This window comes from Ursus arctos, unplaced genomic scaffold (assembly GCF_023065955.2).
Source record: "Ursus arctos isolate Adak ecotype North America unplaced genomic scaffold, UrsArc2.0 scaffold_6, whole genome shotgun sequence".
NCBI classification, from domain to species: Eukaryota; Metazoa; Chordata; class Mammalia; order Carnivora; family Ursidae; genus Ursus; species Ursus arctos.
Window position 1 is genome coordinate 53,199,142 of NW_026623078.1, and position 15,268 is coordinate 53,214,409.

General features: G+C 46.2%; 1 protein-coding gene across 8 annotated transcripts in view; it reads right to left on the minus strand.

The window, feature by feature from the left end:
* NCALD (neurocalcin delta) overlaps positions 1–14,652 on the minus strand; it is a 390,461-nt gene extending 375,809 nt beyond the window's left edge. For 2 of the 8 annotated variants that reach the window (XM_057308108.1, XM_057308109.1), the window contains exon 1: positions 14,518–14,602. The gene's annotated coding sequence lies outside the window, so the exon portion shown is untranslated. Of the gene's footprint in view, positions 1–6,107; positions 14,018–14,517 lie in introns of those variants that run through there. The other 6 variants (XM_057308106.1, XM_057308107.1, XM_048212708.2 and 3 more) reach the window with 6 other exon arrangements.
* Positions 14,653–15,268: the final 616 nt, after the last annotated feature.

Genomic DNA, 15,268 nt, shown 5'->3' on the forward strand with positions numbered 1-15,268 from the left:
CTTAAGCTTTTGTTTTTTACTTTTTTTTAATGTTCAGTTAGCCACTGTATATAGCACATCATTAGTTTTTGATGTAGTGTTCAATGATTCATTAGTTAAATATAATACCCCGTGCTCATCACACCGGGGAGGCATGGGAGTAAAGGCTGGCCAGGAAAGCCCTTCATGTCTTTGTCCTGAATTATAACTTGAAAAAAAAAAATTAACTATAACTGATGTGAAAAACATCTAAAGGCAAAGAACATATCATAAAAAATTAGGAAAAGAAGAAATGCAACTAGTATACAATCTGAAAAAGAACTGTTCAGCCCCACTATTTCTTATCGAAGAAATAGAAAGGCAAATAAAGTTTTTTTGGTGACCAAATTAGAAAAGGAATTTCAAAGTGATGATATTCAAGGTAAGAGACAAACAGATGAAACCAACACAGTCACACAATGTGAATTGCTTAAATTTCCAAACCAATTTCCAAATTTCCATTTAGGAAGCAAATGGCAAAATGAGTTGAGAGTTTTTAATAAAAGTTCAAACATCCAACCTAGGAAATCCACTGGAAATACATCATAGGCTATAATCTAATATAGAGAAAAAGGTTTTGTACAAAAATGATTAAAGCAAAAAAAATTATTTAAAATTTTGACCAAATGACCAATAACGGAATGGCTAAGTGAACCGAGATATATCCATTTGATGAAATATTATATGTCCAATTAAACACTGTCTACAGAGAATATATAACAAAATATAAAATTCTCACAGAATTAAAAACTTCCATTTCTTTTACTCTCAGTGTTTTACTTCTGACACAAACATGGGAGGGTTTTTTCCATACCAACCAATCCCCCAACTCTCCAGACTCAATTGCTAACAACCCAGCGTCAGTGCAGCCTCCCCAGACTGAGGGCTCAGTCCCACAAGACTGCCCCCCAGTTCAAATGCCAATGGCAAGTCCCAGATACTTGTACTCCTGACCAATTGGCTGTAATCAGGGGTTCCCATGACACCCTCCTTGGATTCAATAATTTGCCAGAACAGCTCACAGAGCTCAGGAAAACAGTTTACTTGCTAGATTGTTGGTTTATTATGAAAGGACATGGTTCAGGAACTGCCAGATGGAAGAGATGCCTAGGACAAGGTATGGGGGGACGGGTGTGGGGCTTCCATGTTTTCTCTGGGCAAGCCACCTTATCAGCACCTTGATGTGCTCAGCCACCTGGAAGCTCTCTGAACCCCACTGTTTAGACTTTTTTCTAAGTTTTTATTTAAATTCCAGTTAGTTAACATACAGTGTAGTATTAGTTTCAGGTGTACAATATAGTGATTCAACATTGCCATACAACACCTGGTGCTTATCGCAACGAGTACACTCCTTAATCCCCACCCCCCTATTTTACCCATCACCCCTGCCCTCACCACACCTCCCCTCTGGTAACCATCAGTTTGTTCTTTATAGTTAAGAGTTTGTTTCTTGGTTTGCCTCTCTCTCTTTTTTTGTCCCTTTGCTCCTTTGTTTTGTTTTTAAATTCCACATATGACTGAAATCATATGGTATTTTGGGGAGGCTTTTATGTAGACACAATTGATTAAATCATTGGTCACTGGTGATTGAACTCCATCTCCAGCCCCTTTTCCATTCCTGGGGGTAGAAGAGGGGCGTGAAAGTTTCAACCCTCTAATTATATGGTTGGTTCCTTTGGCAACCAGCCCCTCTCTTCCTGGAGTCACGCCTTTAGCATAAATGCAGATATGGTTGAAAGGGGTTTATTATGAACGATACAGGACACTCTTCTTACCCCTATTACTCAGAAATTCCATGGGTTTTTAAGGAGCTCTGTGCCAGGAACTGGGGACAGAGACCCAATATATATTTCTTATTATATCCCAATATCGCAGCTTAGGTTAAATGAAAAACTAATTTTAAAATTATATAATAATATGACTATGCAAGAAAAATATTTCCTCATAAAAATCATGAAAAGAAATGTTCCAAATATTAACTGTGTTTGCCTTTGAATATTTGGATTATGGTAACATTTTTTTTCTTTTTTCTAATTTTCTATAGTATGTAGATCTTATTTCATGATAGTGCCTTACTTTTATAATGGTAGGGTCGAAGGTATGGAGGGAACAGCGGCCAAGGTCTGGGGAACATATTCTTTAAATGACTGCATTTGAAAAATCTAAGCACAGTCTCCCTGTTGCTCTCTCAAGAAACTTCCGAGGCCAGAACTGACTTCTGATTCTCACTGTTTGTCCTTTGGCCTGGCTTAGAAGTGGCTGTCATGTCTTCCAAAGGGTGAGGTGGTGGGAACTCAACATCACAGGCTTCCCACATCCCAATCCTCCCCTTCCAACAAGTCACAGTACAAAACCCCATCAAAGAGCCCTTCCTATAAATGTTCTATTAGAAATTTTAGATCACATGTCTAAAGAAATGTGTCTGTGTATCTGTCTGTGCATCTGCCTGTCTATGCTTCCTCCTCCCTTTCTCTAGCCTCGAAGGCAGCAAAACAAACTCTAGGACAAGGATGCAGCAATCTACCTTACTTCTCAAATGCTAAATCTAAGTGATAAGTGATAAATCTATTTATCTGAATAGAAAAACAATGCAAAAGAGTGAGAACCAAAGGAACTCCAGCCGGGACCACACCCCAACACGAAACAATTTTAAATAACAACGGATTAAAGTCCATCTCTCATCTCACACTTACCACACAATCCAAATTCATAGTCTCAGATCCCACTGCAGTATTTCAGGCCCTATCCCTAATACTGAGCCAGGCTAAATATTTCCCCTTCGGGTACATTAAGTGGTCAGATAAACACTCACAATCTCTTACCGCACGGTACTTCGGAGATATGCATCATATACATCTTTACATAAAAGTAATGAAACAATGGGAGCCTGGCTGGCTAAGTCTGTAGAACATACAACTCTTGATCTTGATCTCAGGGTTTTGAGTTCGAGCCCCACATTGGGTGTAGAGATGACTTAAAAAAATATTTACAAAATTACAATATTTACAAAAAATAATGAAAGAAAATATTCCAAATATTAACACCAATTTATAAAAGAATATGTTAGTAAAAGATGTTGGTAAAAAAAATTTTAGTGAAGAAAATAATGACCTCTCGAATTTATCTGCTTAGTAAATTCAAGTATTTGCAGTATCTCGTGTGACATCATTTTCTGAATGGTGGTGCACTTGCACCCTTGTTACGGAAGAACAGCCACACCGGCAGCTGAACTTCTATACGTGAGATGGTGCACCCCACGCTCATATGTGTTAGCCCACTTAACCTACTCAACGCTTACAACAACCCCAGGAAGCAGAGCCATGCTCCCCTAGGTGTTACCTAACGGTACGAGTTCCAGGAGGTCACGCGCTAGTAAGTGACAGCGTGAAGACCGAATGAGGCCAGGCTAATCCGACTCCAGAGCGGATATGCTCTTGTTGCTACAGAACTACACGTTGCACCCACATTCTGTTTTACTTGCACCAAAAATCTCTCCTGCCCAAGTCTGGCTTGGACAATCTGTAAGAAAAACAAGTGGTATCAACTCCTCAAACGAATAGACGACCAGTACCAATTTCGTCAGTCTAAAGGAAGAAGGGACCGAATTACTACATCAATTTTCAGAAAGTTACAGTCCCCAGATCAGCACCAGGAGAAAGAAGTTATACGTGGCCTTCCAATCATGGAAACAGAAGAAATAAACCAATTAAATGGTCTGGTGGAGAAAAGGAGAGGTATAAAAGGACCTAAAAATAGTTTCCATCTTATCTCTGCTGTAATAATAGCAGATTAGCGCGCATTCTCCTGGAAATGTCACCTAGGCAACCAGAAATACAAAGACAGAGATGTTCAGAAAAATATATGTATATAAATCTATTTTTGCTTTCTTTGAACATAAGTGATCACTATTGCAGGAAGGACAATAACTAAGACTATATATGGAAAGAGGAAAAAGGTAAGTACAGAAGAAAGTTGCATAAGCAGGTATCCAGTGTAAAGTAGGCTAATAAGATACAAAGGTAGGTCTCTACACGAGAAGCCCTAACCCACTGCCTCAAATTTGGGCCAAAAATCTACTAGGAATACTAAACATATTTTCCCTATATTTTTTAAATCTCAAGTTTTGATCTCATAAACCAAAGGCAGACTAATACAAAAGAGGGTAGGCTGGCAAATTTTAAAACAACATTTGGAAAACTATCCTAAGCTCCTCTTAACTAGAGTGACTCTATGTCCCTGTTTGCCTAAGACAGTCCCTGTTTGTGCCTCTTGTGTCGGTGTAATTATTAAAAAGTATTCCTCTTTCACTTTCAAAAGTATCCCAGCATGAACAATAAATTATACGGTCCCCTTGTATTTAACCAAGACAAATTCTTAACCAATGAACAACACGCTAGCAACTAGATTGAGAACTTAGATTAGTTCAAAAAAATTTTATAAGATAGAATCCCTGACTTCCAGAACACTACAGTCTAACCGAGAAGACAGAAATAAAACCCAAAACAATCACGAAGCAGTGAAAAATTGATGATCATTCATGGAATCCAGGCCGAAGTGCCACAGTTCAGATCAGAGACCAAGTAGACAGTGGATCCCCTTGAGGGAGATACTCCATAGAAATTGTGGTAAAAGCAACCATGTTCTTGAGCACTTACTGTATACCAGGCACTGTGCTAGGCATCATGCCCATGTGACCTCACTCCAGGCTCAAAACAACCCTAGAAGTGAACTGTCATTATGCTCACTTTCTAGGGCTCGCCCCAAGTGTTACCAGAGAATTCAAACACCTGACCCAGGGCATATGCTCCCCGCCACGGCGGATGTGTGCACACTGCTTCCTGTTGGCCCAGCCTGACCCGGGCTTGGCGCAGCAGTTGGGAGAGCCATCAGCTTCTCTTCCTGCTCTGTAACCGCGCAAGGTGTGGGGCAATCCCGGCAGAGGGCTGCTCAGTCCGCCAGGGCCCAGGTAGGAAACAGGGGGTGCTTTTTCATCCTACTGAGGAGTCCTCCTATTGGAGAGGCTACTGAGAAGAGAGTAAGGAAGGGTTTAGAAAAGCAGTGAAGTCTGGCAACAGCAGGAAGCCATTACCATCCCCAGGCCTCAGTGTGTGATATGTGGGGTTGGCGGGGGCGTAAAGGAATTCCAAAGAAGGTGGCTGGATGGAGAAGGCCTCTGGCAGGACCTGCAGCCTTCAGCGCACAGATGAAGCCAACCTGTAGGCCGCAACCCAGCAGGAGGGAACGGGGACATAAACAGCCTTCCCCACTCTCCTCCCACTCTCCCCGTGGTGGGCTGGACCCGCCCCTGGCCAAATTATACCAGAAATCAAAGGCAAAGATGGCCCTTGACGCCTCTCGGGGCACAGAGCAGGTGGATGAGGGAGGAAAGAGGACACAGAGGAGCCAACAAGAGATGTCCAGCTTGCTTGCTGTGTCCTTGCCCTGCAGAAGAGTGTGCTCCCACCAAGGAGAGGAAACCGGCCCGGTTACTCTTTGCAGGGGCGTGGAAGGTGCTACATTAGCAAGAAGATGTCATCCTCAGCCTAGGTGTGAGGCCAGAGCCAGTTCACAGGCAAGTGCCCTTTATAATTACATTCGGCCCCATGCTTGGAAGGGTCCCACACTTAGTCTAATGCTCTGCTGACACCACTTTGAAATTCTCAATAATTTTTTTTAAAGATTTTATTTATTTATTTGAGAAAGAGAGACAGAGCATACAAGCCGGGATGGCCACAGGGAGAGAAGCCGACTCCCCTCTGAGCAGGGAGCCTGGCTTGATTCCAGGACCCCAGGATCATGACCAGAGCTGAAGGCAGACACCCAACTGACTGAACCACTCAGGCACCCCAAAATTCTTGATAATTTTTCAACGGGCCCACATTTTTTTCAATTTGTACTGGGCCTCACAAATTAAGTAGCCGGTCTTGGGCAAGGCAAACCATTTTCCTCAGCTAGTAAGACTGAATTCTGTTAAGTATCACAAGATTCCAAGTATATTATTCAAAGCAAACAGACCCAAAGTTAATATTAACCAGAGTCACAATGATACCGCAGAATATAGAGCATAGTAAAGTGAGGGGACAGTTTACCTTTTTTTTTCCTTTCCTCTTTCTCTTTTGAAGTCAAACTGCAAAGTGGCTGAGAAACCCAAATCAGCTGCCCCCTGGAGAGAAACGGAATTTAATTACAGGCCTCTCCACAGCACAGAGGCAATGGGTTCTGGCTCTTACCCAGGTAAGGTGATCAGTGCAGACAACCAAGCAGAATAATTTATGCCCTGGGTGGACTCTGTCGATGTCCACCATTTGATGGGATATGGTCTTCAAATTAGCCAGGTAATTGCCAAAACTACTCCTGACCTTGCCTCGTGTGCCCAGCGTACGCAGGCCCCTGTTTGGGACAAAGTATTGAAAACACATGCACAGAAGGCTCATTGATGGGCCAGCAACACTTAGAAACCGTATTTCTAAGCTGACGCTTTCCGAAAGCCTAGAAACTGGGGCCTACCCTGCTGCTGCTTCCCTTTCCTGAGAGACCGCCACCTCCGTAGCCTTCCTCTGAGAAATCACCGCTGTGAGAGCATCTGGGGAAAGCCCAGGTGAGAAGCCAGACAGGGCCAATGTCTTCTTTCTCCCATCATTTCCTCCAAGGCCATTGGGCAAAGCAAAGCAAAGCACAGAAAACTTCCATCCGAGGCAGGGATCAAACTGGTTTTTGAGAGCCTCTTTCACTCACTCCTCCATGTCAGAAATAAGGGATGGTGGATTTTGAGTGTTTTGTTTGTTTTGTTGTTTCAAGTTAGAATAAAATGTCAATAGGCCAAATCAAAAGGGTTTACCAACCTCTACTGTGTCCAGGCGCCTAGAATCCAGGCGGTACATCAAACCTAGGGGCATCATGATGGAATCAGAGGATCAAGGTTTGCAGTGCACACTCATGAGCCCTGTAGGGGGGTGAATGGTGGCCCCCCAACAGACGTGGCTACGTCCTAATCCTGGTAACAGGTGAATGTGATCTTATTTGGAAAAAGGATCTTTGCAGAGGTCATCAAGTTAAGGCTCTTGAAATAAAATAACCCTGGATTACCCAGGTGAACCCTAGAGCAAATGCTAACTGTCCTTATGAAAGACATGCGGAGGAGAGGAGGCCATGTGACCACGGAGGCAGGGATGGGTGTGATGCAGCCTGGAGCCCAGAAATGCCGACAGCCACCAGCCGCTGGAACGGGCAAGCAAGAATTCTCCCCCGAAGCCTCTGGAGGGTTGGCTGTGCTCACACCTTGATTCTGGGCTTCTGGCCTCTAGAACGGTGAGAACATACATTTCTGTTATTTAAAGCCACCCAGTTTGTGGTAAGTTGTTATAGAGGCCACAGGAAACTAACATAAGCCCTCAGCCACATCGCTCTGCTCTGGCCTCAGCTTCACAACCTCCAGGCATGGAAAATATGAGGCCTTCCAATGCAGCCCACTCTGCACCGGGGGCCGACTTCTGACCCCAGAATAGGCCTTTTCTCTGATGCAATGCTTCATGTATTTGGAGACCACAATAATTGGGTTCCCACCGAGCTTTTTCTGGCTAGAGAGCTCTTCAGTCATGCCTTGGGGGAGGTGGGCTCCCCCGCACTAGACAGTGCTTTCTGCATTCATTCCCTTCTGCCAAAATAGCGCAGAAATACCATCTCCCTTGTTCTGGACTCTCTTCTTCTAACATTGCCCCAGGTCTCATTAATGTTTAAGCAGCCAAGTTATACTGTCAACTTCTTTGGAGCTTTCAACTAAAAGCAAAAGAAAACAAACCTATCTTTCTCACATGTGTTTCAAGGACATATTGTCACCCCCACCAATTATATAGAAAAGATTTTTTTGATCTAAATATAATCATTCAGCAATGCAACATACATATGAAATACACGTCATTTAGGGGGAAAAAGGGGAAATTCTGAGCAGTCACTTACTCTACATTTTGACAGCCAAGGGAAGTTCGTACAAATCAGATTATTCCCAAAGACTCAAAACACACAGGTTTGGGGGGAAATCTAAGGTTCCAGATCTGACTGGATGTAGGGTGGAAATGTTCCTGGCTGGGTTCGAATCCCAACCCCACAATTTATTAGTGACCTTGGGTAGGTCATTCAACCTCTTGATGCTTCAGTTTTCTCACGTGTGAAATAAGGATCATCATAGCGCTCCCTCCTCCTGCTGGATCCTCTCTGCTTTCCTCTCCAGATCCAGCCTCCTCCCTTCCCCACTCCACTCTCAGCCCTGCGAGGCTGATTTCTACATACAAGCTAATCCTTACATCAAGTTTTCTTGCCCTCTGGCTTCTGGTTAGGTTGGCCGATCAGGAGGCACCAGTAGAGACCAAAGAGAGGAGAAAGGAGTGATTAGGGACTCACTCACCTGGATGGCACTGTGCCAGGCCACAGTTTGGCAGAAGCTGTATTCCTCTACTAACGAGCAATTCCAGAAAGTGCTCTCTCACATCACCCTCTCGGGGCTGGGGTAGTAAACGCTTACAGGCATCGCTGGCCACTCTTGGCGATTTCCTTTAAGGCTGCCCACATCTTTGTAAATAGTCCCTTCACTAAACTTTCTTCAGTAAGACGCTAGGAGTGTGTCATCTGCCTCCTTGTGGGATCCTGGCTGATAAACACTCTAGAGGATTCCTCAGAATCAATTCGGTGCATGTTAGAACACTGCCGTGTCACAGGAAGTACATCAAGACATTTGCATCCTTGTTGTCATTATTACCAACAGCAGTCACTTGTCTGTGCCATCCTCTGTCAGGAGACGGCTCGGTGCCATGTTTACCTTTCCTCCCCAAGTCCAGTACCATTTAGTGTGGCAAAAAATATAATATCCTCAGTTGTATAAATGTGGAGAAAACCATTAGGTTCTCTTTCTCCGAATAATTAAAATAACCCCCAACTCCTCCGCTGTCTTTCTTCTCTTCACTCGCTCTCTACTGTGGGGAAGTGATCACGCCAATGCCATGGGCAACAAACACTCAACAGCTCCTCTGAATGAGATTCCGACTCTACTACTGTCCCTCACAATTCGATCCCAATCTACTTTCGAGTCTATATTAAACATTTCACACCCCTAGGATGGCTACTATATTTAAAAAACAAAAAACCCTGAAAATAGCTAGTGTTGGCAAGGACGTGGAGGAATTGGAACCTGTGTGCATTGCTGATGGGCATGTGAAATGGTAGCTGCTGCAGAAAACAGTACGGCAGTTTCTCGAAAAATTAAACAAAATTACCATATGATCCAGCAATTCCACTTCTGGGCATATACCCAAAAGAATTGAAATCAGGGACTCAAACAGATATGCGTACGTCGATGTTCACAGCAGCATTATTCACAATAGCCAAAAGGGGGAAGCAACTCAAGTGGCCACTGACGAACGAATGGATAAACAAAACATGGTGTATACGTACAATCAACTATCATTCGGCTTTAAAAAGGAAGGGAATTTGGACACACACTACAAAACGGGTGAGTTGTGAAGACAATATGCTACGTGAATTAAACCAGTCACAAAATGACAAATATTGTATGGTTCCACTTAACATAAGGACATAAGGTACCTAGAGCAGTCAAACTCATACAGAGAGAAAGTAGAATGAATGGTGGTTGCCGTGGCTGGGGGGAGGAGAGGAGGGAGACTGTTCGTATACTGGGTCTAGAGTTTCAGTCTGGAAAGATGAAAACGTTCTGGAGATGGATGGTGGTGAAAGTGGGACAACAATGTGAATGTCCTTAATGCCACAGAACCCTACACTTTAAAATGGCTCACATGGTAAATGTTGTGTTATTTGTATTTAACCACAATAAGAAAAAATAACCTATTCAAGAAGCACTTACTGCTTGCCTATCACACAAAGCACTGTAGTGGGGATGTGTCGGGAAACGAACTGGGAGGTCACTGTCCCCATCTAGGGGGCTCTCCTCCTGCATCTCCCCCCACATAGTCCTCATTCCAGTCAACCTGTCCCCTAAGTATGTCTTGCACTTTGTCATGGAATATAAATTTCTTAAAGGTAGGGGACTAGATCTTATTCATCTTATATCACTAGAACTTAACACATGTTGAACATGTGGAAACTGCTAAAAAAATATTGATTGAAAATGTGACTAAAACTCCAGCCAAAGAAGTCCATGTCTTCCTTTCCCTCATCTCTTCTAGCTGGCCAATACTTACCATTTCTTGAAGTTAGTTAGCTATATTTTCAGATCTAAGAGATCAGAGCTTTTTACTGAGCTCACTTTAAATTGTTCTCTTCACAGGGCACCTGGCTGGCTCGGTTGGCAGAGCTGAGACTCTTAATCTCAGGGTCAAGAGTTCAAGCCCCACTTTGGGCATGGAGCCTACTTTAAAAAAACATTGTTCTGTTCACAAATAATTCTACTAACCATGCATATTGTGGATTTCAAATGAGAATGCCACTGTTTACTAGCCATGTGTCCTTGGGCTGTGATGGAGTGTCCCTGAACCTGTCTCCCTCATCTCTGAAGAGGCAACGCTAGCAGTACTGTGGTGGACCTCTATTGCTTTGCAGTCCATCATCCACTGGCCCATCTCCTGGTGGCAGAATAACAATGTTCTCCAACAGTGTTCTCCTGGAGAACTACCCTGCTCCCTGCCCCTCAGTCTATGACTCAAGGATAAAACGTGATCAAGCCCAAGCTGTTCTAATGTGTGGCACTGAGGCCACAGGAAGAGGCGCTGGACCCAATCAAAGCCAATAAAGCCACAGCATTGAAAGCGATGCTGGGATAGTCTCTCCCTTTCTGACTGGATTTAAGCCCACGATGAAATGGAACCTAAAAATACTGCGGACTTCAAGAAAGTAAAGCAAGACATATGGAGAGAGAAATCAGGCCCCGGGGATGATGCTTAAGCCCTGGATCAAGCCATACCTGAAGTATCTTCCCCTGGACTGAGGAGTTATAAAAGCCAAAATAATGTTCCTTTTTTTTTTTTTACTTAAAATTATTTTATACTTGCAACAGAATTGAATCCTAATTACAGTAAGTAATCCTGAAATCCTGAAAAAATTATTACGAAGTTTAAATGGGATCTTTATATACATGCAGAGTACACACCGGATAAATGGAAACACTAATGTTAATGCTGGTGATAGCATATGGTAGTGGTAGAAATTTCCTGGCTTCTTCTAAGGTTGACTTTTCACTCATGTGTTCTGTCCCTGATTTCTGCCTTCATTATTCCTCAATGATACTCTCTTTCATGATGATAAAGATAGAAAGATGGTAAAAACAAAAATTGTAGGCCGCCACTTTCTAATCCCATGCCCTGACAGACATCACTAATTGAGCACAGAACTCTTTCCTGCTGAGCCTGGATCCAGCCTTGGATTCTTATTCAACCCCGCTTTCCAGGCAGCCACTACCAATCAATCATGAAAAATCATGACATGAAAAATGAATTCAATGGTCTCAGCTCCAAAACAGCAGTTGGCAATGTTTTTCTCTAAAGAACTAGGTAGTGAGTATCTTAGTCATGGTCTCCATTCCATATTCTTCTTTGTATTTTGATTTGTTTACAACCCTTAAAAAGTGTAAAAAGCATTTTTGATTCCTCAGCTGTACAAAACTCCCTGCTCTGGAGCCTTGAAATCAGACCCTGAGAGGTTCCCAGAGAACTGGGTACCATCTTAGCTCCCTCCACATGGCTCCTGAGAGCCCAGTAATGGAATGCTTGGAAATACTGCCTCAGACAGAAACGCACCCACAGAACATACTGAACTGACTGAAATGTAACAGCGGAGCTTTGATGGCAGCATAGTTCCTGCTCTCTTCATGTCAATCCCAGGACGAGCTGAAACCCACGCTCCAGAGGAAGCCACAATCCAAGGAAGGGCTACAAAGGCCCTGCATGTGGTAACATTCACCTCTGTCTCCAGAACCAAATTCACTGCACAACCTCTTCAAAGAGCTGGACCTGCACCCCTCACAGCCAAATGTGAGATGCCCCACCTTTTTATGAGGGAAAGAATTAAGAGTTCAAATCACTACACTTCCCCATTATTAGTCTGACCCTTCACAATTAAAAAAAAATACCTATGAAATGGTTCCAAGATTTTATGCCACATTGCTTTTGACCAACGTTTGATTCCTTAATATCTATCTCCCAAAGTTCTTTATTGTACAGTATTACACTAAAGACTGGTTTGGTCTTTCTATTATTCTACATGTCTATGTCCGGCTTTAGCGAAAAGGACTGAACTTTGCTTGACGTTCATTTATGAATGCAACAAACATTTACTGACACAATCCATCTCTCAAGGCACTTGCAGGTGAGGAAAACTGATACATAGATGACGACGCAGGGCGCTGGGAGGGGTATCGCAGAGTAACATGGTCACGGGAAGCAAGCGCAGCTCAATTAGCTGAGGGGCTGGGGGGTGGCCCGGGGCCGGGGGGGGGGGGGAGCTGCCAAGAAGTCTGCTGGTAGTTAGTGTCGCTGCAGATGAGTAGGGGAAAATTCACAGGAGTAACCCAGACGAGGAAGGGGGAGAGGGGTTGAAGCTACACAGGGAGAGGCTCGGGAGATGAGGCTGGGGAGGAAACGAGGGTGAGGTCATGAAATTCCCTGGAGTCTGAACTCTATCCTGAAAGCCACGGAAAACCTCTGAAGGAAATGAAGCAGCGTGACTGGTGTAGATTTTTGTTTTCCAAATGAGCATTCTAGTGGCAGTGTGGAGAATGAGCTGGAGGAAGAGTGTCCTGATTCAGAGCAAGGAGCCTGTTGTGAAGGCAACTAGAGCAGTTCAGGCAAGTGATACGGCCGTGAACAGGATTAGTGACCGTAGAAGCAGAGAGAAGGGGGCCACGTAACAACAATGATAGCAGCTCACATTTCTGCAGCACTTATCGATGACAAGGCACTGTGGGACGTGCTTTCCGTGTATTAATTCGTTTTATCTTCACAACAAACCTGAGATACCTTTGGTACCTATTATCAACCTCATGCCACAGATCAGGAAACACAGAGAAGTTAAGTAAGGAGCCCAAGGTCGGGGAACTACTGGCGTCCTAGCCAGAGCTCAGATCCAGCAGTTTGGCTGCTCGGCCCATGCTCCTCACAGCCCCTCACCTAGCACACTTACAGAGGGGCAGTGGGTCCTCAAGGACTGGTGCTGACTGGTTGAAATGGGGGAGACTCCGGAGATAATTTCAGGGCTCTGGCTTGGGCACCTGAACATTTGGGTTTCAGTTTCTTGAGCCTCTTCCTCCGACGGAAGCCTCTCCCCAGATCTGTACTTAGCTCCCAGAGGTCCCCTTCCCATATACCCGCACTCCCACCATCACACCACCCCCTTCTCTTTGCAGTCCCTGCACCCTGCATTTTACCCTAAAACACAGGCATCTCCCAGACCGAGTGAAAAACCTCTCAAGCATGGCCAATTAGGTCTGAGAAACCTGGACGTAGAATCCTGCTCTCGGTAATACGGCTGCTTTAGTCTGTTATTTTTAAATCAGACAAAGCTTGGAAAACTTTGAGCAAGCTCGTGTGGTTTCCTTCTCAGCAAGCGAGACCTCGGCAGCCCTACTTCGGCGCTTCACGCTAGCTGCCCTGCGAACAGAACGCGTACCATCATTGGGGGCCAGCCTTAACAGCAGAAGCACACTTGACCTGCCTGGCCTGCAGCTTCAGACAAACCCGCAGGAAGAAAGTGGCCCTGGCAGGGAGATCTTCCCAGAGCCGAATGGCTTTCTTTCTCCGGGCTTGAAAGTTAAAGCAAGCATCTGCAGCAAGAAACTTGTGTATTTCCTGCGGACAGGGAGACCTCCTGCCCCTCCCGGGCTGATACAACCCACTTTGCACATCCTGCTTCTCTAGGAGCTAAAAATAAATCGGTATGCACTGAAAAACACTCAAACACATCTCCCCAGCACACCCCTTCCCGAGTCCCTGAGGGCAAGGGACGCAAATCTTTCAGGTCCTGAGTCCCAAATGCATGCTACTTCCTCCTCTGGGTTCCACTACTGCCTTCGGTGGCTCCCAAAGCCCCCTCCCCTGGCCCCCACACCCCACACACACGCCTCCTGTAGGCTCTCGGGGCCGACTCTGCAGGCGGGGGAACCAGCGAGTGCCCTCGACCCCAACCCCCGCCCTGAAGGGTTGCTCCAGAGGTCCCCGGGCCACCAGGCGCACGAACGCCCCCTTCCGACCCAGTGCGCCCCCATCCCGCCTGCCCCGCGCGCCTCGGCGCGTTGGTCTGCAAAGTTGCTCTCTCCTTTCCAGCCACCCATCCTCGGGGTCTTCGGCTTGCTTTTCTTTTCCCTCGAAGGCACTGAGGGCAGGACAAGGGAATTGACCGGGTGAGCTGCACGGGGAACGGCTGCGGCGACCGGGTCCCCAGGACGGCGCGGCTCCTCGCGCCCACCCCTGCGCCCGCCCGGCCCCGAGCCCGCGGGTCCCCCCAGCAACAGCTCCCGGCGCCGCCGGCCCCCCGCACACCCACCCTGGCTGCAACTCCGATGTGCCCTGGCTCCAGGGAATCGGAGGGAAGGCGCTGCGACTCACCGCCTCGGCCGCTCCCGGCGTCTGTGTCGCCGCCGGAGAGGCGGCAGCAGCAGCGGCGGCAGCGCCTTCCCTCCGCCCGCCTCCCCCTGGACAGTACCGCCGCCCGCCGCGCCCCCCTCCCCTGCCTCGCGCGGTGCCTGCCTCCTCGCCGCCGCCGACCCCCCTCCGCACTGCGACCGCGCAGGCAGCCTCTCCCGGGGGCTGGACTGCGGGAATGCAGGGGGGCCAGGAGGAGGCGCGCGGTTTGCAGGTGCAGTGGACGCCCTGCTTGTCCGGGTGCGGCCGCTGGCCCTATTCCCATTGTGCCCCCTTAGTCCTAGCCACGGCCCAGGGTTCTAGCCAGGCTGCACTCGTACTTTCCAAGGGGTGCCATTTGTTTGCCTGTTCGGGTCTTAGGAGACGAGATTCAACCGACCGCACCTTCTTTTAGGTTTTGATTAGGGGGAGTCTGGGGTCTCTGAAGCAATGAAGTTCAAGGGAACCTTGGGAGGACAGGCCCACAAGGCGGAGGGGGGCTGTTCTTGCCTAACCAATATTTTCTCTACCCAGAGCCTTCTGTGAACCGTCTAGGGATGGCTTAACAAAAAACCCGGGAGGACAACCCCACTGCAGAATGTCTCCAAAGCTTCCATCTCAACTGCGGATGACGAGAAGCAAATGTCTTGTCCATTCATTCAACCCACCTTTAT